Raw genomic sequence first — 25,942 nt, forward strand, 5'->3', positions numbered from 1 at the left:
CTATATTCCAAAAAGTAATAGGTCTTAACACTCTCCTACATCTTGACTTTATATGTTACCAATCTGGATGTAACTTTACATACGTTAAATTGATACGGACAGAGTCACGAGTAGAATATAGTATACTAGCGACCCGCCCCAGCTTCGCATGGGTGCATTGGTGATATATTATGCCTGTATTATACATATAAACCTTCCTCTTGAATCACTCTACCTATTACAAAAAACGCATCAAAATCCGTTGCGTAATTTTAAAGATTTAAGCATACAGACAAACAGACAAAAATAGCGACTTTATTTTATACTATGTAGTGATGATTTATAAGTACAGGCTGTAATTTCACATTCGTTAATTTCACACGGACAGAGTCACGAGTAGAATATAGTATGGATATACTTATGTATGTATGTATGTATCTATGTACGTCCACACAGTATGGAATATGCAAGTTAGATAAATATGCATGACTGACTGCCCTGCTGTTTCGCTTGCATGCTCTACAGAATTGCAACGCACTGTTGATGTTGAATACCAAAATTATACAGAATTCGTCCACTGTATAATTGTCATAATGGTATGCAGTTTTAATTTAATTGACTTTTGTTTTTGTAAATATTCAGCAGTTTCTTTTTCATTTCACTCTGAAACAACTCTGATCTAATTAACCACGATGATTTGAAAGCGCAACTCGGAAATGGCTGTCTTAACATGATTATTTAAGACAATAAAATAATCAATAGGCTCTATTATATGGAGCTTATGACACAAATGGTGGAAAGTGTGTGTACATTGTATACCGGCATTACGTGCCGTAATGTGCACCTGTCACCCCTTCGAGGATAAAAGGGGTGACATTGCATGAATATAAAATTAAAGAAAAAGTTAAAAAAAAACAAAACAAAACCTAATTTCTTATAAGACAAAAAATATTAATTAATCATTATTTTGAACGTAGCACAATTTAGAGGTGGTTCGAAGAAGTCAACATTTTATCATAAATTCAACCGACTGAAATTATTAGCCGAACGTGAGCTTAAATGCTTAAACGAGATTATATTAAATACTTAAGATTTTGACGAGAATTAATTAGGCAGTACCAAGCACCTTACCATAATAAAATATTATAACTTCAGGAAATTAATTTAAGCGAGATCATTATATTACTGATTAAAATATTTTAGTAGACAGGCTTTGATATTAAATTATAGTCTGATGGATTTAATTATAATCTATTTATATTAGCTTGAGGTTAATGCATGAATTATATATTTAATATCACGCCTTTCATGCAAGACTAAAAAAATCAAAGATGTGTGTACACATCATAATATTGTAATGTACATACATTTCCAGAAACGTATATACCTACATACATACATGACGTCTCTATACATAGCTCGATATTATAATTGGCTACATAGTTCCTCGTAATAAAGTATGAAATTAATTAACTAGTGCAGCTCGCTGTGTTCAAACACAGTGCTCATGACGAAGTCTCTCTGTGACTCGAAACTAGTAGAGGTTTACTCAGTACTTATATTTACTTACGTGAGTAAACCTTTGTTTTTAGTTAATTTAGTATGTCTCACGGTGATTATTATTAAAATGTAAGGGGTGAACTTATCGCTATATACCGGCCACGATACCCCAGTCCATAAAATTACTACAAATTTCGGAAAAAAACCGAAATGACCCCAATTACGTTTTCCCTTACAGCTACCAATAACCCCGAGACCCCCTACGACCACTCGACTAACAAGCCAATCAAACACAACACCAATAAATATTCAATAAAAGAAATATAAGAAAAGAATATAAAATCAGAAAACGAGTCTCCACCAGCCCTACACAGTACAGAAACATTTGAGATTCCACACCTGAGTTAGAAATAAAGTTATCTCCACGAAGCGCGGAACGTGACAATTGAACCGTCGATAATCCCAAAATTATCATATCTAAAGAGAGAATATATTCAAGATATTGTTCCCTCTACTTTTTGGATGGGGAAAAAGAATTTGTGGAATTGTCACAGTGACAATATCTGAAGTCTTAGATTGTGATACATAATATTTATAAGGAGCTTTAAAAGTATCTGCCACGGCTTTAATGGAAGGTAGTGTTGTGTTTGAACATTACAATAAGACATGTAAATTATTGACTGCGAGTATTTTCTTTTTCAATCGAAAATATTTTTAAAAGCTATCTCTTTACTTTATACAGTGTAGAGTCAATGTTTATTTAACTTCTTTATGTTTTCAAATTGAATTAACTGGTCCGGGGTATGAAATTTCTTCGCTATTGTAATCTTTAAACACAACACTACCTCCCATTAAAGCCGTGGCAGATAATTTTAGAACACCTTATATTATATTATAACTGTTTTACACTTGTTGTATTTAATTCAAACAAAAGTATACAAATAATTCAACCTTATCTTGAAGATTTTTGAATATGCAAGTAAGGTTTGTTCTAAAGCTACGACGAGACACAAATTTAAATTGTTGGTGATAAACTGCAATTCTTAAGTCGGTTTCCAAGTGTGATAAACCCCCGTTAAAGAACAAGGTTTTTAGCAGTAGTTAACAGTTTAGCAGTAGACTCATTGCGGTTGCTGATACACAGATCGTATTAAAAAAGCCTTTCTGTACATTTGATTAATTATTTTGGTATCTGACAAATCAAAATGTCAAATTGATATTTGGAATCGATGATTGATGATGTAAAAACAAATAGAAAATATTCCAACAATGTTTTTAGTAATGAAATAATTCTGGAATGTTTGGCATTTTGTCCTATTGTTTGTATTTGTTTTTCAAATTAAGCTGAATATTTCGAAAAAATGGTTAATGAACATATTTTCTTACATAATACGTATATAAGTGAATAAAGCTTCCAGCGATTTCACTCGTATTCCCTTGGGATAATAATAATCCTCATAGTTCAATAATTTCAGCGTAATTGACCGGCAAACATTTTCACATTTATAATATTAGTGTGATTATACCCGAAACGAAATCTTCAATTCAAAAACTGAACATCAAAAGCGATAAGTCCTCAAAAAAGATAAACCTTTGAATAATTCAGCATAGCTCACAAAAAAGAACAAGTTTGCGAGTTCCCGAATCGGGGGTCTAAATCGGATTGTTATCAACCCGATTCGGGGGTCAGACCCCACGACACCCGAATTAAGGCTGTATTTGGATTACACAATTTATTTGCTGTCTCCTCGTTAGCTATGATTTATTGTTATACATTATTTTTTATCGTCTGTGTGTACCTTTGAATCCTGGAACCCATTTCGCCACTTCTGTATTTTTAGCTAAACGGATTAACATTTGAATATTTTTTTGTCAACACAGCTTTAAAATTGAGTGTGTAATATGTAAATTAAGTGTGGAATATTTAAATCAGGATTTATGATGGTTTGATGAGATTGTATTTGAAATACTTTTTATGAATGCGATTTTTTGACAATTGATTTAGCGTACTTGCTAAGAGCGATTGAGCTATATAGATGGCCGAATTTTAACCTACTATAAGTATGAACTTAATTCACCCGTCTTGAGAAAATAGTGGCTTGTAACGCAACGTCACGCCGTTTATCCCCAAAGGGTTAGGCAGAGGTGGTACTTTATGGCATGTAATGTCACTATACTAAATACACCTACTTTTCACCATTTGTGTTATAAGTACCTTTTAAAAGGGGTGAGCCTATTGCTATATAGTGGGTAGGAAAATTTCAAAAACCGTAAAAGCCCAGTAATACTTTGCCCGACCTGGAAATCGAACCACTATTAAAGTTAGTGTATAAATAATAAGTCACTAAACGTCTAATATCTAAATAATCTAAAACATTAACAGCCTATTAGCTCCGAATTATATTATAACGCTGTAAAAACCAGGTGCATTTCTTTCTTTCTTTTCTTTCATTACTGTATAAAAACAAAAGTAATAAAAGAGTTACTCGAGAAAGTGCTAAATATTTATTATTATAGGTATCTGTACGTAATTTCAGACTGGAAGTATGAAAAAGCGTAAAAAATAACAATGTTTCCTAAAAACAAAGGCTTAAAGTATTACTTAAGGTACGCGTCCACAGGCCCGCATCGTACGCACCGCACGCAACGGATTTTAGTTTGTCTTGTATAGAAACTCATACAACTGTGTCCACTGATCCGCATCGTACGGACTGCATTATCAGCAATGCCTACATGCGATGCGAACTGATGACGTCATACGGAATGCGTACGATGCGTACGATGCGGGCCTGTGGACATTTACCTTTATAGGCCACCTGTCAAGTATGAGGCCTATAGCGAGGGAAGGAATGCCTTTGTTCAGCATTAGATGTATTACAAATGATGTAGAAGTATATAGCTTAATTGGTCAAGTGGTCGCAAGTCCGACTACGAGACAAGAGGTTTCGGGTTGTATTCCCAGGTAGGGTAAAGTATTACAGGGCGACATATCGAAAATTTTTCACTAGTAGCACGGAGTTTGGAATTGTGCCCAATATAATATGGCAATAGGCTCACCCCCTATAATGTTCCAAGGTATTTTTAAAATACAATTTTGTTTAAAACATTTTTCACACATACATCTGAAATTATCGCATATCTAAAAGTATTATCGGATTCATAAAAAAATTACGTAGCAAAGAATTTCTTATTCGATTTTATATCAGTCTTATTATTTTTGTAAGGAAGAAAATATTATCTGTCTAGCTAGAACGATGAACACGGCCTCTATTAAATGGAGCAAATAAATATACAACTCTATATTATTATCTATACTCTTTGTTTCCCCAGAGATAAGACAGACGTGACGTTTTATTATTAAGTAGTTTAACCCAGACACCAGCTGTGGGCGGATATTTGATATCTTTTCTCTCTCTCTAAATATGTGACATCGCTATTCAATTTACTTTTGGTAATAAATATTAATAATAAAATACAAATTGTGCGTAAATAGTACATTAAATCCACTTCATACGTGCCGTAATATGTACCTCTGCCTACCCTTTGGGGACAAAAGGCATGACGTTGCTTTTTTTAAAAACACTTCACAATATTATCTAATTAATTGTACTGTAACAAAAATTAAACCCGAGTCTTCTCATTAGGCACAATTTTAAGCTCACAAAGTAGGTACTCGTAATTCATAAAAACAAAAAAGCATTTTTATTTAACTGTCCCTCCTATCATACCAGTGATGTACCGTGAAAATTCATACCTACATTATTTCAAACAAAACCGAGAAAACAAAAAACAATACCGAGTAAAAACAAAAGAAAGAAAATAAAAAACAAAACTCGTAAAAGCAACAGTTTTGTCGAGCAATTTACGGTCTGGCTAAGTTCTGTAACCAGCCAGCTTCTTTTGTTTAAAATAAGAAATTCTTTTTTCGAATTAACCAATTAGGTAATTGTGTTACGTTTATACTGGGGGAACGTGTGACTTAGTTTTCTTTTGTGCCAGCAATTAGTGTTAGCCTTTGAATTAGGAATGACACTCATTAAGAAAGTAGTGGTAGCGGTTTCACTTACATGCCAGGAAAGATACACACGTAGACGTTTTTCTTTCTCTGAGCAAGAAAATAAATAAAATTTAGCTACTACTTACCTAGTTTTATTTATTTATTTTTATTGCAGCTTATGCCTGAGGCTTTACCCGCGTTCTCGGGGGAAAAAAGTAATCTTATCACCCAAGTCAGCTCATATCTTGTCTGTTCCGAATTTCATCAAAATCCGTTCAGTAGTTTCAGCGTTATCGTTATTGACAAACAAACATCCAAACAATGAAAAATGGGTTAAATTTCCATTTATAATAAGTCCGTATGATTTTAAAAAATATTTCATTCGATTGAAAACTTAAAGACATGATGACAAGATGTAACAATCATCTTGTACATATTGATTTTTATTTCGAAAAAATGTATAGTATGAATATGAGAAATAGCATGGCTTCATAATAGTCGAGTTCCTCGTCAAAAAGCAGGTAAATAAGCCGATAAACAGTAATATGACATTTAGTAAAAAGTATACAATAAAATCAAATCATTTCTTCCAATAAAACCACAAATAGGTACTCTTGAAATGTCAACAAATAAAGAAAATAAATAATGGTCTCTCAGTCAGTACGTCAGTGAAACTGCTCGTCAGTCAATGTTAGTCATTTTCGGTATTCACAGCTGTCCTTGGGGCTCATAGTTATTTACGTGACGACAATTTTCTTTTACTTTTTTACTATTTTGTACGTGCACAATGAAAATAATTGAGTTGCTTAGTGAAATGAAAGTTATGGTTGTCGATTTAACGGAAATTATTAGGTTGCGTGTTTCCTATTCGGTGGGTTTGTACATTCAGCTATGAAATAGACATGTCGTATTTTTTATGTTAATGATTGATATTTTCTATATATATAATAATCTAGAAAATGTGTATTATTTGTGAGCAGTGTTCTGTTGATTTCATTTGATATTTATTCGGTATTAGAATATAATATTGGGATCAATGTTTCAATGTTTTTATTTTGTTCGTTCGTTTCGCTATTTCTTCTCAAAAAAAGTGCGTTAGGAAATTCGACCTCATTTAGATTTCTTTTTATAATATTTTTACGTGTAAAAGTGCTCTTTTGTAGCCTATTTACAAAATGTTGATCATATTGTCTTAACGTTAACTGACTTTTTTAACTTGCGAATGTCGTCCCATCACTTCTCAAGGGAAGAAAACATTAATATGTATTTTTATACCTAACCAAATTATGAAAATAATCCTAACTTTTTATTTCATGTCTGTACATTAAGGAAAAGTTGTAACACTTCATTAGGAATATTACGGAATTGCGTGTCCATAATAATACGAAATATTTACTAATGTGTACGAGGAAAATACAAAATACAAAAAAGAGAGAAATAAATATTCTTTCAGTAACTATATTTCGTCTCAGGTAGATTAATTTTATCCGGAGCTACGGACTACCTGGCGGGTTTACCGGAGATTCGGCTCGAAAAGCAGCAATAGGAATGGGGTGGTTTTTACTCAGTAAGAGTCTGACGCTCCCTCTTGCTTTGCCCAAGGTAGGAGAAGGCATAGAGTTAGTACTATTACCTTCTTGAGACTTAGTACTATGGAAGTTTTTTCAGTGTTTAATTTGTTTGTTCAGTTATAGTATAGTATTGATGTCACAATGAAACCAAAATTCACCTCTTATTATAGAGTACAAAATGAAATAAATGTATGTAAATAATCATTAATTATTATAGCACAAGACATAAATAACATCAAAAGGTAACACCCAATGACATAACAAAGAGAATTAACACAAACCCTTCAATTCAGCCATTTCAATACAAATAAATAACTTCCAATTCAATACAGAATTATTTAGTAGGCCAAATCTTCAGTTTCAAACAAGGGACTCATTTGCAATGTAAATTAGACCACAGATTATATTATACTGGGTGTTACGGACATCCTAAAGCTATATAGCTGTTCTATAAACCCGAAAGAGATTTAAGTATGAAGTGTATAATCACTGTACGGAATTTCAGTTCAATATGAAATGACTGCACGGTTGGTGTGGTGGCTGGGCAACCGACTGAATATTTATACAGGGTGTCGCGCAACGTTTAGCGTGTTTGATTCTCGCACGCAAAAACTATTTGGGAGATCCACAAATTGTTGTTTCTGGTCTAGGTGTCATGTGTATGTGAACTTGTATGTTTGTGAACGCACCAACGATACAGGAGAAAATCCTAGTGTAGAGCAACGTTTAAAAAAATACGTAAGTTCTTAAAAAATACGTACGTACGTATATCATTATATTATGTATACCATTTTATCTATCTGTAATACTTGGTATATTCAGCTATTCGGGACATCACGAGAAATCGACTATATAAATCTTAGAATCGGATAGCTGTTGATTTATTTGTCAATTAGTTTAATCTGGCGTAATAACTAGAGTTGTACATTTGCAGCTACAAAGGGACGAATGGAGGTCATTTATTTCTCTCCCATGAATAGTTATGTCCGGAAAGGGATTATGAATATTTATACAGTGGCTTTGCCTTTTGAACTTAATAAAAGCGATTATTACTGGTTTATTTATGTTAATACTGGCTGTGTTCTGTGGATTTGGTTCTCTTTGTGGAGACGCATAAATGTTTTCTGTATTCATTTTAGTCGTGGCCTATCTATGGACTGAAATTAATCTAAATCATAAAATTTGTGTGACGCCATTAAAGAAACATATCATTTTATACATAAACATAGTTTATTATAAGTAATATATGTATGTATTAAGTAATACAAATATAATATCTATCCCAGTACAGTTTCTAAAAAAGATGAATCAAAATCAACCCAGACGGTTTCACCCATTGACTCACAAACACAACATAAAACTTTGTCATGTAAGCCACAAGACGTACATTAAACCGTGAAGTACAGCGTATAAGCTTTACGTCACTTTAAGGCCTCAAGACACGAAATAAACTTTTTGAGGTTCTCGAAGTTAAACAAAAGAAAAACCCCGATAAGTACTCGACACAAGTGAGTAACGGTACTCATGAAAAGAAAGCTACGTTAACTGGAAAAAAGTATCTCTGAAAAAATACAGAATGTATTATTATGAGAATACTTCGCGACTTCACGAAGTTCTTAAGAAAACAGCAATAAGTGTTTATAAAATTTATTCCAAATGATTACTAGCTTTATGTTTCAATACATGGTATTGATCTTGAATAAAAAAAATACAACTAGAATAGTACATAATAAATATTATGTACTTAAGTAACAGATACGCAAACTCAGCTCTCAATACTTAAGACCACGCTACAGGCTACGAGCTACGTGCTACGAAAGTTCGTAGACTTCGTAGCGCTACGTAGGCCTACATTATTGTCTATCGTCATAGGATAGCAAAGCCTACATATTATGTATATTATATGTATAGATAAATGTAGAATAAGTTCTAATAAGTTCCAATGCATTTAAATGTAACAATATAATTAGTTTTTGTAGAACAAAATGATATTTTTCTTACAAAATGTTGTATCAAAAATAACATTGATTTACAAAGAAAATCTCCATTCATCAAAACCTTCAACAATACTAGCAGGATTACACAAATATTACCAACCGTCTTCTACAAGTATCCATTCGAGCATTTCTTCCTAATTCAGGATTTTCTCGACTTGTTTTTTTTTTAATTCGTTCGTTTTATTCCTGGACAAAAAATGGAGCCCAGAAAGGACGTAGACAATAGGATTAGGGAGGCTCATACTAATGAGAGGGGATACTTAATCGCTTGTAAAAGATAAATCGTGAGAATAACAGGAAGTATACGGTTACACATCAATCTATACAAAACCAGTATAAACTGGCCTTCGAATGTAAGGAAAGATCTTATAAAGCGAGACCAAGGTAAACTGGATTTGTGCAGGTCAATGCGTACATGATGAATTATTATGTTGGTAGCCCCGGTTCTTTTTTTGTTTTACCTTCGCGGTGAAAAATAACGGTTACTTTTTGAATTGGGTTTGGAACGCGTGTTTATTGTTGGGTATGTTTTTTTCTTTAATTTGCTTTTTATTTATTTTTAAACAGAACAACTTTATATACATTTTTTTTATTTTCACTTAAGTTTGGTTGATTTGTTTAGATTGCGGCTGGTAGCAGCATTTTTTTTAATAAGGCCATCATTATCCCAAAATAGCAGAAAAGCGGCTGTTTCACAACGTATAATTAGTATTAATCGACGGACAATTTTAACATGTATGTTAGGAAAATATAATATAGGTCTGGGTATTATGTGTATGTGAAATAGTATGTTTGTAAACACACCCACGGCACAGGAGAAAGTCGTATTGCTTAACGGGCAACGTTTTAAAGGTAGAAAGTACTTGTAAAACTGACTTATCAGAAAATCAGAAAAACTAAATCAGTCAGTAAAATAAACCACAATCCAGCAAAAACAGTTTATATCCTCGTTAAAAACATTCAGATTCAAAGCAAATTCATAACATTTTCACACAATGGGACGGAAAAGCACAAACAAAACATACGATAGCAGTGAAGCCGCGGATTCACTTGTATTGAATGACGAGTGACGATATTTCATTTTGCAGTGGCCGGGAATAGGTCATGCCTTTTGTCCGGACACGATAACTCTGTCAACAAAGTCGGTGTTTTAGGGTCCCGTACCCAAATGGTAAAAACGGGTTGGAGGAGGAATAGGGTGGTTTCTATTTATCGGCAATTTTTTTTTATGTGTCACTGATTATTCGAAAACGCCTAAATCGATTTCAAAATTTTCGTTTTTGTTTAAAAGGGCTTACCTTACAGGTGATCCTATGATCACTAGGTCAAGATCTGATGATAGGATCCAAGGGAAACGTAGGGGAACTTTTAAAAATTGTAGGGGGCAACTAGTGCGTTTCTTTATTTTTTCATCGTTAGTCAGTAAGAGTCTGACACTTGATTGATGATTATCACCCCTAAAAAGATAGGGTAAAAACAAGAACCCTATTACTAAGGCTCCACTGTCCGTCTGTCTATTCGTCAACCAGGCTGTGTCTCAAGAACCATGATAGTGCAAGACAATTGTTTAAACGATGATGTTATTATTAGACAGTTGTTCTGTAGGCGTTATAAAACAAAATTTAATAAATATATATATAAGAGGGTTTCCTATACAATAAAGGTGATTCTAATACCGTTTGTTGCTTGAATGAATAAAATTTAATGCACAAATAGTATGGAATTCTTTGTGCGTGAATCCAACTCGCACTTGGCCAGTTTTTTTCAGTTTTCATTTTTCCGTATAGTTTAATCCGTGACGTGGCGTAGCCATGATGCTTTTGTTTTGTTTTTTTTTTCATTCGTTGCATTCGACTAGGAAAATGGTTCGTTCGGTTTTGTTAGTTTTAGAATATAGTGTTTCAATAGTAAACGAGCTACGAAATGGGTTTTTTATTTATTTATTTTTCGGTCAGGTTCTATTTTTTTCTGTATGTTGTTGTTAGTTTAGTTTTTTTTTACTGACTTTATCAAAAAGGAAGTTTTTTAACACATAAACGTCAAATTCAGAACATCCACACATAAACATACAAACATACACTTGTATGTTTGTAAGGGATTATCTCGAGATTGGATGAACCGATTTAGACGTGATTTTCAGAAAAATTTTTTATTATACTTAAGAGCAGGTTTTAGTATAACTGACAATAAAAAGAAGGTTGAAGACGTGTTTTAAACATAGTTTATTGAAAATTTATTATTCTAGACCTACATAAATTTAGTGTTTGCATCATGAATATTAAAACTAGAGCACCAAGTAGTAGGTAAATTAACAACAAAAATTATAAATTACTCTCTCGTAAGGTCTAGGTAACTGAACCCTTTAATTAACTTTTGGCTGGAACAGGCAATAAATCAACATGGACCTAAATAATATTTAAACCGACAATACTTTAGTTACACAAGCACGTGTTTCGCTTGGTTTAGCGTTTAAAATGTTTTAGAATATCACATTATGACTATAATATATTTATATTCATACTTTCTATGCTAACAATATGTTAAAAATTGAATAAAAGCATTGTGAGGAAACATAGTTTGGCTGAGTCCGTTTCCACTAATGCTAAGCTATGTGAGCCAATGAATATGATTGGTGGAAGCCAAACGCATCCACAGCAACGTAGCATAGCACACCTTATCATCGTCAATAGCATACTTAACCTTTTAGATACTTATGTATTTAATTTGAGAACAAAATTTTAAAAATAAAATAAGACTTAATTGTTATTATTTACACATTACACATATCACCAAAGAAGAATCAGGCAAAACCTAATCTTACAACCCAAATACATCACAGACAATGAAACCAAAGTTATGAATGACGTAATCCACTCTTCTTATATTCATAAAACTATCACGTAAAACTGAATTGATATTCCTGTCATACAAAATGAGAATACCAGAAGAAACTACATGTAAGAAATACGTGTCCAATACAATATTATACTTCCCCCACCCTCCATATGGCAACACTGATATATATAGAATGGAGTAATCGGTATTGCCAGAATAAAAGTTACTATAAATAATTTATTGTTCGACTCGAGTGTAATTTTGTTGGTCTAGTACTCTAGTAGTTGAGTGAATGCTGAGCTCAAGATTTGAGATTAGATTAGATTTTTTTTTTGGGGCTACATATTGTGTTTTTTTTATTAAGGTATCTTAGAAGTCTAGCTCTGATATTTTTTTTTTTAATATAGAGATAGAGATTATAATCCTTTATTCATAAACTGGTAGATATCATAAATCCCACCCATTTTTATTTAGTATTATTTAGTGAATACTATGCAGTGTCTAAAATGTTATTAGTTTCATCTTTAATTTAGCATCAAAATCTTCCATATTAGATGATTGATGTGTTATAACACATCAACACCCAATAAGTTGCTACTATTGGCCTCTTTTCACACGTAGAACGTTTCAACATTAATCGTCACACTTGCTCAATGCGGTTTGGCAATTTCAAACTTATAATTAGAAATTATAAGCCCAGGTTTCCTCACAATGTTTTCCTTCGCCGTTTGTCTGTGGTATCTCAATAATCTTAGAAAGTATATATAACTCGGAAAAAAGTCATATAGATACTTGCCGTTGGTAAGTTTCAATTCCGGGTGGCTTAAACAACCACGATAATAGAATAAATATAATAATTGATGATTTAATTATCAATTTATGAAAGTACGTAAAAGTCACCTACCACAAAACATATGTATAAACGTTTATAAAAATCTTCGATCCTACATAGGTATTTCTTACCATGTACGTATTTTATACTCAAATGTACGTCACTTACATGTGAAAACGACTTAGCAGAAAGTGCTTTCGAGAATTGTTCCCTAGAAATCTCGAACATTACCTAAAGTGCCTGAAATTCACTTCTACATTGACGTTTTCAATTCATGTGACAAAATTCTAGTTGGCTCTTATTAAAGCTTTATTTTTCAGGGTACATATGAGTTATTCAGAGTATTAGAAATTCTATCTAAGATATTATTATTATATTTTGCGTACTGGGACAACTTCAACATGTTACATTTTATTTATATCACATTTCAACAATCATTTTATTTTCTAAACCTAAAAAGTTTAATATGTATTTTGCTTAGTGAAATACGAAAAACCGACACATGCAGTATAAGTGATGATATAATATGGGATGTCTTATTTTTGAGGGGACAAAATCATCCAATGACTTCTCCTTCCGACTCTTACTGACTAAAAACCACCTCATTCCTACTACTGCTTCGACCCGAAGCCCCGATAAACCGCAAGGTAGTCCGCAACTCCGAATTTCGAATGTCTACCTCAATTCAATATGTAACCTACAGTTTTATCATACACAGTACTTGAACATAATACATTTACCTCAAAGGCCGTATACTTATCAAAGTGTCTACATCAGTATCAAAGACTCAAACCCATAAACATTCATAGTAGGCAACGCCGGAAAATATAAGGTGTATAACTCAGTATCCATTTGCATAAGTAGCTAACCACAAATGCGGCTAGAATGTTAGTAGCTACCGAAATGCTTTGCTAGCGTTTTCCCGACTTATTTTCCAGTGTAGAGGTATCCATCTTGGTAAATAAGACGTTAATGTGAGTGTTTCTTGGCAAAAACTCCTTTTTCTTTTTTGTAAAATGGGTTATTTTTTTTTTCAGTACAGGTAAGTGAGTAAGGTGTCGGCGTATGTTGGGCTTTGTATCGATAGATATTTTAGGTAAGAGTTTAGAAATTATAATTTATGTAGGTTCGTATTTTTAAATAAACCTTTTATTCATAGGCATAAAACGCGACGCTGACGAATTTATTGATACACTGTAAATAGTTATTTTTAGATTTCTTTTATTTTATTTGATTCGTTAGTAAATAATTTTTATTTATAAAATTTTGTAGTTTTAGATGTAAATAGTTTATATACAGACAAAACAGACATTTTATAAATGGTGACAGTTAAGCACAACTATCTCTTTTTTTTTTCAAATGTAGATGTAGTAATTGAATTAAGATGAGTTGACATGTTAAAATTATGAAGATTATATGCAATCATAAAACTTTTGTATATATTTTTTTATAAAAAACTGATTTGTATACGCGAACATTACTCATCGTGAATTTCTCCGTTTTAATTTCCCCAAAGACCAGGCGAAAGAAACGGATGAAAAGAGTCTTATTTTAGTTTTAAAAAAGTTGTATAAAACTTGTTTATAAAACACACTTAAAAGGGTTAAAACAATCTCAATTTATTATTTGAATTTCACAGCTAAAGTAAGTACACAATTTACTATGTAACGGCCGTACTCAGAGTCATTTAATGATTACTTAATCGTGACTTAACCCATTCCTTAACAATTGTTTTCAGAACAAAATCGTTTTAAGTTGCAGTTTTAAGTGTCATTTGAGCCTAACATTTTATATGCAACGTTGAACCCCGAGTTACGCGAATTCGACTTACACGGTAACCGCTCGGACCCAACTATCGCGTAAGTCCGGGGTATTACTGTACATCAAAAAAAAAAAAACAAAACACACTCACCGATAAGATCAGCGATTCTCCAAACAAAGATCTGAAAGCAAACAAAATCAGATTAATTCATCTTTAAAATCAGATTCAGACAAATCTATTAGACGAGTCGACTTGACCTAGTTCATTAAAGAACTAGATTTGTAATCGAATTTACAATAGACGGAGAGAAATTTCCCGAGACCATAGTCAAGACTCAGTCGGTAAGACTAAACTGCTCTAGTCTTTCATAGGAATTTGATGTTTAAATATCTGACCGATTTTAAAACGCTACTATGACTATTGCTCCTCAGAAGATACGTTTATGTTAATCATGGTGGTCAAAACAATTGTCATCTAATCTCTTAGGGACCAGGGGGCTTATGCTTGAATCCAATTCCGATCGATCGACATTGACGAGGTCTTATTTTGATACTAGCTGTTGTCTGCGACTTCGTTCGCGTGGAATAATTACTTCGTACAGGCTGAATTTGATATTTTTATTATTTTCTAAAATAACACATTTTCCTAAAATAAAAGTAGCCTAAGTTACTTCTTAGTACATCAACTACCTAACAATAAAAGACCCGTCAAATCGGTTAAGTAATTTCAGAGATTAGACGGAACAAACACGGGCTAACTTGTAAAAATTGTATAATGTATGATGTATGTAGTAAAACGCGCTTATTACCATGCATATTACAAACAGACACTAAAAATGTATTTATTAGTCACATTAATAAAACGCGAAACAATGAAGTGTAGTTTCAAATCATGGTCTAACCTAGTCCTTTGACCCACAGAGACAAAATTGTCGTCAAAAAAAAAAAACAATTCCAAAAGGGAATCTTTAAAGCACATTTTTGTTTGACACGTTTTAATTGGACCATTCTCTTTCAACTTGGTCCCACACGACACCGTTCCTGTGAATTCCCTTTGAATTCTTTGACAGTCCATAAATTCAGTACGGAGTCTGACTAATGTTTTATCTTTTGCAATCTTTTCTACATCCCCTAGAGGTTGACTTAATATTTTTAACGCTATTCCGCCAAACGAACCTCAAATTTATCAAACCCTGCCAATATTTTCCTTGGGCCTTTTTTACCCCGTGATAAATTGTCTATGTGCTTTCTTTTTAATGGCTATGGTTGGAAAAATGAGTGTTTTTTGGGTATGAATGGAAGCACTTAGCGGTATGTTTAGGACGATGGGCGTAATGTGTGAAGCTTGTATGGAAATTGTTACATATTGATAAAAAGTGAAGAAAGCAAGAAGAAAGAAAAATAATTTATTAATGCACCAAAAAATTGGAGACAGATTACCAAAAATCTCCTTTCTGGGAGTCAGATTATTATCATATATATTGAAAAATGTTTGGATTTAAGTTAACACATTTCTATGTGTCTAAATAACTTTTATACTACATAAAAAGCTCGTCAAATAGCCCTAAAATTATACCTACTTTACGATACGTGATACTTATAATTTCTACCTAAAGAAAATCTCTTTTTTTACGATACACGAAATTTTATAGTTTGACTTAAATATAACTATACTACGTCTTTAAGAAATTTTAATTACATAATAAAATCTACGATGAGCAGTCACCGGTGACCGCCTGGTAGTCAGCAAGTTGAAAAAATATTACAAGTATTGGAGATTACAGCCCATCCCCATAGTAAACGATCACGTTTCCCCCATTAACCTCCCATTTCCAATAAAAGAAAACGATTCCAAGAAAATTTCGTGCGAAAGCTAATTAATTTGAACTTAGAAAAACGAACGTCTAACTTCAAACGGATCGCGTGCTCTTTCCACAGGCACATTACGATTCAATTATCGATACACGATTCCGAGAATCGAATACGTAAAATGAAATCGATTTTACAAAAAATCTCTCGAATGTAGATCGAGTGGTGTAATGCAGATGAAAAATTCATTTCGATATCGAGAGATTTTGCGCACTGAATGTAAAGACGAATGGATTTTTGATATTACATGTTTCCATAATAGTTATTTTTGGGTCAGCTTTGGCTAGGTAATGGCTGCAAAATTTATGAATTACCAAACGCATATACTAAGAGCTATTTTGTATGTTTTTTTACGCGCGGAATATGGCTTTTTACATAAAACCTCACATCGGGTTTTATTTATTTATTTAATCTTCTTCACACAAAATATATAAGTGAGCGGTGGACTTAATGCCTCAAGGCATTTTCTGACGGTCAACCGGTAGTGCAGAAAAATGTACCAGTTGGTGCGTAGCCAGAAACCATCTTAAAAAAGTAAAGTTTTAAGTAAAAAGCCAGTCTTTTCATTACCTATCATATTTCTTTTATTTATTCTTTGTATTTATAAATTGGTGCTTTTACATCATTTTGTAGGTAAATTCCCAGATCTCACTCATAATACTCCTGTGTGACTACTTTAAGTACTATGTTACCAGTTCAAATAGGCTTCATTAGAAAAATGGTCACGTTTTCACAAACTATTTTCTATTAGTGTGCACAAAAACTGTGCTACATTCGTCCAGGCCTGAAATTCTGGTTCTTAAAGACCACTTTTAAATTTTATCCATCTATTCAAAGTTTATCCGAAACAAAATCTACTTTAAACTAAATAGCTATACGACCTACTTTGCAAATTTCATTTTCGATAAAAGCGATGCACCAAAGCTCCGGCTGTCCAATAAAAATATGATTATGGCGGCAGCTTGCCCGCTAACTGCGTTAGGTGTTCGAAAATTTTATTTCAAATTTTCGAATATTTATAACGGTCGTCGATGACGTAGCGCTTGCTTGGAAAAATAGACAACTAAAGTGGCCCAAGAGGCACTCCTAAGGCTCCCTGTAAAGATAGCGTATCTCGATATTGACGTGTCAATTTTGTGCAGGCAATTTTTTTTTTTTTGTTCAATGTTTTAATTTTAACGTCCGCGCACGCTGCTTATGATAAAGATACTAGACTCGAAACTAGTAGAGCTTATCTCAATGAATGTACGTAAGTAAACTGCATTTTTAGTTAATTTAGTGTGCCTCATGCCCATCATATTATATTTTAAATTATTTTTATTATTTTAATATCTACTTTAAAAATTTGGTACGTGTTATTTAAAGAAACTGATTTAAAAAAAATATTTCTTGCTCGTGATTCTCCATGAGATTCTACAATTGGAAACTTTAGAGCGAGCAAATAGGTTAACCAAGTTACTGGCCAACAGACAGACATTTTCCTTATCCAATTTTATCTTTAAGTAGTTGCTAAAGTAAGTTTTCAAAATAGCCTTCAAGATCAAATTGAAATGAATGACTTTAGTTTGACAATTTAATTCCATTTACGATTAGGGACAGTGAAATTATATATCTTAAGAAGTAACATTCCCAAACAATATCTTTACACACACAAACACTACGAAAATAGCACGTCGACTAATAGGACCATTAGACCTACAGGACCTATAAAAACACATGGACGCCATGTTGCTAATTAACCCTGCAGTCATTATTATAAATTCAATACGGACCCCAATAAAAGAAAGCCCCGGATCCCATTCGAGGATAAAAATAAAAAGAATTTTATTGGAACGCAGCATATTTTTATTTTCCTTTTTTTCATAAAAACGAAATTGAAATTGTATCTCCCATTAAACGGGGGAATCCGTAGAAATTGGAATGGGGAAATGAAAGATTTGGAAAAAGATTATTTCATTGGACAAAATACACAACTCCTTTTTGAAGAGGTTTCGACTCATTTTTATTATTTTTCTCGGAGCATCCTATCTTATGACGCAACGTAACGCCTTTTAGACCCGAAGGGATAGGCAGAGGTACACGTAACGCCGCTATACAATGCACACCCACTTTTCAGCATTTGTGTTATAAGTCCCCTGTAATAGGAGGTGACCCTAACGGAGTGAAACTATATTTTATCGTATGACTCGTACACAAGTAATCTCCGTTCCTAAAATAATCCAAAAGTTTAGTAAAAGATTTAAATTACAACACACCTTACAAATGTTAATTTTTAAACGAGCGAAACGAATGTTTACGCGAGCCTTCTATTTTTCTTAGGGTCCAGACAGAGACGCAATTATTGAACGTGACACACATTTTTTGTCTGTTACGAGTATGTCATAAAAGGGTCCGAACTTGTTGCAATACACCAAATTATATCCACCATCCTTTTAGAAGGGTTTAACCATAATTTTGACTTGGGGATTACAAGAAGATAGACACAGCTGCTAATTCTGCAGTGGCAGGTCACATTTAACACACTGAACGCCGTGGTGGTCACCGGTGACCGACGTTAGCGTAGGATTTGCCTTCAACAGTTTTCTATTGGCAATCAAAGACTTAAGTACATAAAAAATCCCGATTCTAGATACCAGAGATAAAACTATTACGCTACGAAGTCTATAAAAATAATCCATTAGATGTAATCTTGATACTTGATAGAAAAGTCTGTAAGATCTTGTTTGCGACAAAATGGCGGGTGTATAGTAGGGTCGAGCAATCTTGATACTATAACCGTTTGGAGTCAAGAGATCAATTTTGTGAAGCTCGTCGGGATCGCAGCCGTAAGCGCGACTGTTAAACAAGGGAGGTTTAATTAAAACTGAAATATTATCAAGACTTGTAGTATAAAATGTAATACTAAATAAATTGGGTTATTTAAAAAATATATTAATTATTTCAAATGTTATCAATAGCGAAGAGTATGTCTTGTTTATCTCGAAAATATTAAATTCGTTGATTGAATTTTAAGTATTTCTGTTATTTTTAACATAGACGATTTTATTATATTTAGTCTATCTCATAAAATAGAAACGAGATTGGTTGACTCTTGGGAAACTTTTTTAAATATAATTAAAAAGTTAATCAACCAGCGTATTAATGGAACCAACTATCAATTAAAAAAGTTCACATAATTAAAAAATAATTGAACATTTTAACTTTACAACGACGCCAAATAATTTTAAAATAGTTTACAATAAAGCGTTGATTTATTACAAACTCGAATAATTTTAAATACCCCATTACTTATAAAACAGCTCAGCTTCATATAATTACCCAATTACAGCTCCTAAATCCGTACCTCTTTTATACGATTTCGCATAACTCCATAATTCTTAAACCTTACGCCCTTTGTACATGTAAAAAGCCAATATATTCACGACTACCACTTCTATTAAAACGGTATACATTTAAAGTGGTCTACCAAAATCGATTGAGGCCCTTTCATAAATTTATAGCATTTTTATGCGCATAAGAACCATATTTTTACCCAAATCGATCCATTTATTACCAGTTATAAAGGTTTTCTTAAGAAATAGGGCTGTTTTAGGGCTAAGAAAAGGTTTGTAAGTGTTTCCTAACTGGGCAATGAAATTCCCTTGTCTTCAGTTCTGGCCGTCTTGCGTAATCCGCCCTGAGGAATGTAGGGCGGACTGCGATATAACTAAAAGTACAATACAAAGAAATTCCTACTAAAATTTCTGTCTCGTGAGAATAGAATTTTATTACTCAGAACGCTGTACTTTTGTTAGCACGCGACGTTTAAAAAGTAATAATTCTGTATTTGAAAGTTTTAATTTTTTTACGTTTAATTTTTAAATGGAATAAAATTTGTGTTTGAATACGCGCCTGACTTTAATTTTTAGACACTTACGTATTTACGCTTAATTTTATTTAAAATATTATTTTTCGAACTAATTTTAACACAAAAATTAAATTAACTTGAGTGCTAAGCATTCGGCATAAAATAAGAGACGCGTGATTAACTAAAAATTAAATCAAAACCACTCGCTGTAAAATAAAAATTAAGCAATTTAAAAATTACTAAAAACGCAGTTTTCCCAAATGAAAAATCAAGAAAACCTGCCAATAGACGTAGATATTGCGTAAACTAAATCATTTTAAGCTCAAAGTCATAAGGGTAGCACTTTAATCATACGACATGGGACACGCACGTATAATTCCCACAGTCACGGAGATTAAGATCTTAGAGCAAAGTTTTACGAACCCCCAAACTCCTTACAACGCCCATATGAAACTTTTTAACACGCGAAAATACTTCCCTACAATTTCCCTTACATTTGAACACTTTCAAAACTTTTACCGACACTATTGACTATAATATTTTCTGTTAAAACAAAAAAAAATATATTAAATCTTACACTTCCAAAAAATTAAATAACTGGCACTACAAAAGAATAAAAATTTTGAATAAAATAAAATAAAAGAATGAATTTAATATTCGAATTTTAATTCAACGGTTTTGCGAATTTATATTTGGAATAGCGCTATCGTACAAGCTGAGAGAAGTTGTGGGTACCTGGTATGCGGGTGGCTGCGGCGACGGCTAGTCAGCGAATGCCGTACGCCGGGGTTCGTTCTTCCAGCTATACTTGTAACAGGGGTACCGCGCTGCAGTTGCAAAGAATCAGGGGCCCCACGATTGATCGACGAAGCTCCAATGTTCTGCACCCCCAATTTACCCACAAATTAGACTCTATGTGAAGTTTTAATGAAAATTTCCACACGATTAGACGCAATGACTTGCGATTTTCGATTCAAGTCAAATGCTTTTTGGAAATTATGTCGTAATTATGTGTGTGTGACCTAATTTTCAGGGTTTGTTATTGTGTTTCTAGTTATGTGATTGATTTGTTTAAGAAGTAAGATGAATGGTAGGCGTTGTAGTTTCAAATACAAATGTTTTAGATATTTTTTCTAGGAATGAGTAATTTTGGGAAGGTGTGTCGAGTTCGATTTCCGGGTCGACCATAGTATTGTTTTGTTTTTTTTATTTTTAGTAGCACGATATTTAGAGTTGTAATAAATCAGTGCATGATATAATATGGTCACACTTTACGTTGAGTTGAAAACAAATCGGCAAAAGATGGTTACATATTAATATTGTTGTATCTTTTGAATAGATTGTTCAAACTTACTTTGATTCATGAATTTTTAATTGATATATAAATAAAAAAAAACACAACATGAATACTCAACCGAAAAATCGATTTAATTCCATTATTAAGACTTATTAAGCTCTGTCGCGTCTACCTTGACTTCACGGTTGGCGCGGTGGCTGGGCACTGTATGTCGTACAACGTGTAGCGGGTTCAATTCCCGTACGGTCGTTACGTCTTTGTGTGATCCACAAATTGTTGTTTCGGGTATGGGTTTCATGTATTTGAACTTGTATATTTGTAAACGCACCCACGACACAGGAGAAAATCCTGGAGTGGGGCAACGTTCTTTCAAAAATAAAACTTGACAAGGAATTTCATTGTTTTACATCAGGAATTTCATCGTCTTAATGTAACAAGCTCATTAGACTTCAGACGAAATAATTGAAACACCTAAACTTGCTACAGTCAACCACATACAACACAACACATCCAATGTGACATTTTCCAAGTTATACAGTATACAGTACTTTCTAAGCATAATTATGTAGACTCAATCCCAAACAGTGAAGAAAAACGTTGTGAGGAAACATGGCCTTATAGTTTCTAATTAGAAGTTTAAAATCGCCAACCCGCACAGAGCAAGCTTTGGGATAAATGCTTGGACCTTCTCTGTGTGAGAAGAGGCTTTAAGTCACTAGTGGCCACTCTTGGCTGTAGATGATGAAGAAATTGGTACAGGAGCAGGAATGGGGTTGGTTTTAGTCAGTAAGAGTCTGACACTCCCTCTAGCCTCGCCCAAAGCGGATGAAGTCATTGGATGATTTTCCCACTGAAAAAAATATACCTAGGTTATTAGTAATAAAATGTTTTGAATTAAAGTTACTAATAATAAAATAGTTTGATTTAAACAGTTTATCAGTCATCAATTCTAGAATAATTTGATATTAAATCTAGATCCGCTATCGAGATCAAAGGATCTGACCAACGATGACCACATGGCTCGCTCTCAAAGAAACCACTGAGCTAAAAACCACGGCTGAAATCTAAGAAAAACATAAAAATATACGTTTTCAGGATACCAACCAATTTTTACTAATATAATTAAATATGAATGCGTGTTTGTTTATTTTATCTTCATTTCATATCACAAAGGAGGACAGGAATATACCTAGAAACTTCATGAATATAGTTTTAATCACTTACTAAACACGAATACCGGTTCAGTTATTATTACAATAATTACGGAGAATAACGAAAAACTAAAATTCTAGAACTCTTTATCTAATCTAAAAATAGAACCTGAGTTTCCTTGTTCGGCTGTTCTATCGTATGCATTGGAAACGAACTGATAGCGGATAATTGGATTATTATGTATTTTTAAACTTAAGATCTAAGAGGATAACAAGATACAGAGATGGGACTAGGTATTTATCGATATTTTAAATATTTTCCGTATCGATACATCATACTTATAACTTGTTAGTCTGATCAATTTACCAAACAATGTGCGTCAACGCAATTAGTGAAAAAAAAAACAATTAAAGACACTACAAACATGTTAAATATTTTATAATAATATTATTTTTGGCAAGCTCACCACTTAAAAGAGTGGAAACTATTTCATGATCTTCCTTTGTTTTTTTGAAATATATCCAGTGTGCTTCTGACTATTTGTTTAATTTACATGTTAAATTATTGTTATGGTATATTTTTTATATTAGTACGATTACCGGAAGCCCAATTACCCCTTTCCAATCCCCGATTCCAAAAACAAACCTTAAATTCCTAACCCCCAAAAGGCTGGCAACGCACTTGTAACGTTTTTGGTGTTTTAAATGTCCATGGGCGGCGGCGATTGCTTAAAATCAGGTAAATCCGTCTGCGCGTTTACAATGCTTATACCATAAAAAAGTATGAAAAAATTTAAGATAAGACACTAAGTACAAACTGAAGTGAATTAAAAAAAAAACATTTATGATAATTTTACACCAATAGCAAAACAATCACACTACAATACAAACACATTAGACTACAAATAACTTCCATACATTACTAATTTCTACGGAAAAAACAACTTTAAACCCGTCATTACTACACTACAATGCATTTCCTACACGACAAACTGAAACAATTTGATACGATTATTTTCAAACAAAAACTTCACATGTATAGAGTACGATCGTGTGAATATGATCACATGTTTCCTATCGATTCACCATTTAAACACGCGTGATAGAAAATTGTGGGGAAATAATGTAAATAACTTAATTTTTGATAGGCATATGAAAGCCTTTTGTCAAGCATTTACATATAATTGGGTCATATATTTGAAATTTGATGTTCATCGGTGTTGATCGAAATTGTTCATTGATATGAGATATTTGATGTTATGTTACTTTATATTTGTATCGTAATGTGATAAACGAGGATACAATATTGAACATAATATGAGTATTTCACAATAAAGAATAATATTATTATGATACAAGTAATTGCTTTCTGTTACGAGAATTGAGATCGTAAAATGAATAATTGAGATCTACCAGCTTTTCTACAATATGATACTAATATTGTAGAAAAGCTGATAGAACTTTTAAAATCTAATTATAAAAAGGAAATTTAACATGCTGATTAAAAAATCTTGCTCTCTTTTACATATTTTATCACATCATATTTCCAAAATTATTAACTGACTGTCGCAAACGCGACTGCCGGATAAGGTGTCTCAGGTTCAATTTCTGGATTGGGCAAAGAGCTTTCCCATCCCATCATCTCTTTACTAAAATAATATTTTTTTGTTCCATTTCCTGGGTCGAATGAATAAAGGCTTTTTTACAATTTTGAAAATGTCTCAGTAATTAGTACCGAGTCGAGAAACTGTCACAGTAAAACTGGTAATTGAAAATGACGTAGGACGTCCACCCATGAGGACGGCAGACGACCTGATAAAGGTCGCATAGAGCTATTGGTTGCGGGTCGTTTCCAACCGGTCTTTCTGGAAGTCATTGGAGGCCTATGTTCAACAGTGGACGTCTTGTGGCTGATATGATGATGATGATGAATTGGAAATGAGTAACTTTGTGTAAAAAGCATAACTGTAATATTTTCTAAATTTTCATTCTGTAATGGACTACAGACTTATATTATTCAGATTCGATCACATTTTCACGGAGAGTGATTTCTGGAAAATATTCCTTTTCCATCACAGATTTTGGAGCAAATGATAGAATATAAATCACATAAATTACACCTGTCGAACTTTGAGACGTGATAACAATGCCTATGTACAGTCAGCCTAACTATTTGGTATGCAGGTAACGCTACAAAGATTGATTCAGTACAGAAACAGTTGCTTCTGTTTCACGAAATTGTATACTTTTGACAAAAGCCAAATATCTTCGCTGACGTTACATGTGAAAGAAAGAAAGAAAGAAAAACAGTTTATTTGCACCGATTACAAAAGTAATTAACATAAATAATTAATAAAATAAAAAACCCCGACTGCGTTTCTTTATAATATGAAAATGAAAAGCCCTAAAACAAGAATGTCAACGTACCCGATTGAAGCAGTCGGGACCCATTCTCGCTATTTTATTATTTTGATATATCCAGTGTCACTCTCACAGTAAATACGAATCTAAAGACACCTCTCAAGCCAAAATCCATCAAGCCGTTTAGGCTGTAGAGCGTCCCAAACAATTATACATATATACATAATCTCGAAAAACATAACCCTTCTTCTGGCGCAGTCGGGTAAAAAAAGTATATACGGCTCAAAAAGGCCAGTACTCAGTTAAAATGCCGTGACCCGAGCGCGATAGCTCGAGTCGCAGCGCTGATCATGTAGCTATGTATTTAGTACAAATTGAATGTACCTATACCTAAAAAACAAATACATACATTACATTTTACGGGTCCTAGTCCAGAAACGGACCGAAAAAATTAAATTAACTGCCATTGCAACCGGCCAATTTATTCGTTCGAAATTCAAACTCAATGCACGTAGCTCCGATTGGAGCGGAGTGGTCACGTGACTTCGTTTTCAACCAATCGACATGAGTGACGTCACGGACGACCACAGACTCCTAGTCACGTAACTATCGACAGACGCTGGATTCAAAATGGATTCCTTATTCCTTCTTTTACTATTTTTTCTTTAACATATTAAGATCTAGAAATGTTGAAGCTAAAACAAGTTTATCAACGAACATTAGTATATATTTTTCTTCAATATTCGTATAGGTAAAATATTTTCTTAGGTAACGTAAAAATGAAGTTTCTCATATTTGTAAGGCTTAGCAAAGAGGTTGGAGATCAATAGAGGATGGGTGACAAGTTTAATTTAGTACTCTGATTACTTTATTTATTTTCCATTTTTTAAACGTTATCCTAAGGTTGAAAAATACTATGGTGAAAACCGCATCAAAATCAATTGA

The 25,942-nt window shown here is 33.1% G+C and overlaps 1 protein-coding gene across 2 annotated transcripts in view; it reads right to left on the reverse strand.

Moving 5' to 3' along the window:
• LOC118269769 (calexcitin-2) overlaps positions 1-21,039 on the reverse strand; it is a 46,968-nt gene extending 25,929 nt beyond the window's left edge. The window contains exons 1-2 of one of the 2 annotated variants that reach the window (XM_035585071.2): positions 20,924-21,039; positions 14,624-14,654 (exon numbers count right to left, since the gene is read on the reverse strand). The gene's annotated coding sequence lies outside the window, so the exon portion shown is untranslated. Of the gene's footprint in view, positions 1-14,623; positions 14,658-20,923 lie in introns of both variants that reach the window. The other variant, XM_035585072.2, reaches the window with a different exon arrangement.
• Between the last annotated feature and the right edge of the window lie 4,903 nt (positions 21,040-25,942).

The sequence above is a fragment of the Spodoptera frugiperda genome, chromosome 30, assembly GCF_023101765.2.
Source record: "Spodoptera frugiperda isolate SF20-4 chromosome 30, AGI-APGP_CSIRO_Sfru_2.0, whole genome shotgun sequence".
NCBI classification, from domain to species: domain Eukaryota; kingdom Metazoa; phylum Arthropoda; class Insecta; order Lepidoptera; family Noctuidae; genus Spodoptera; species Spodoptera frugiperda.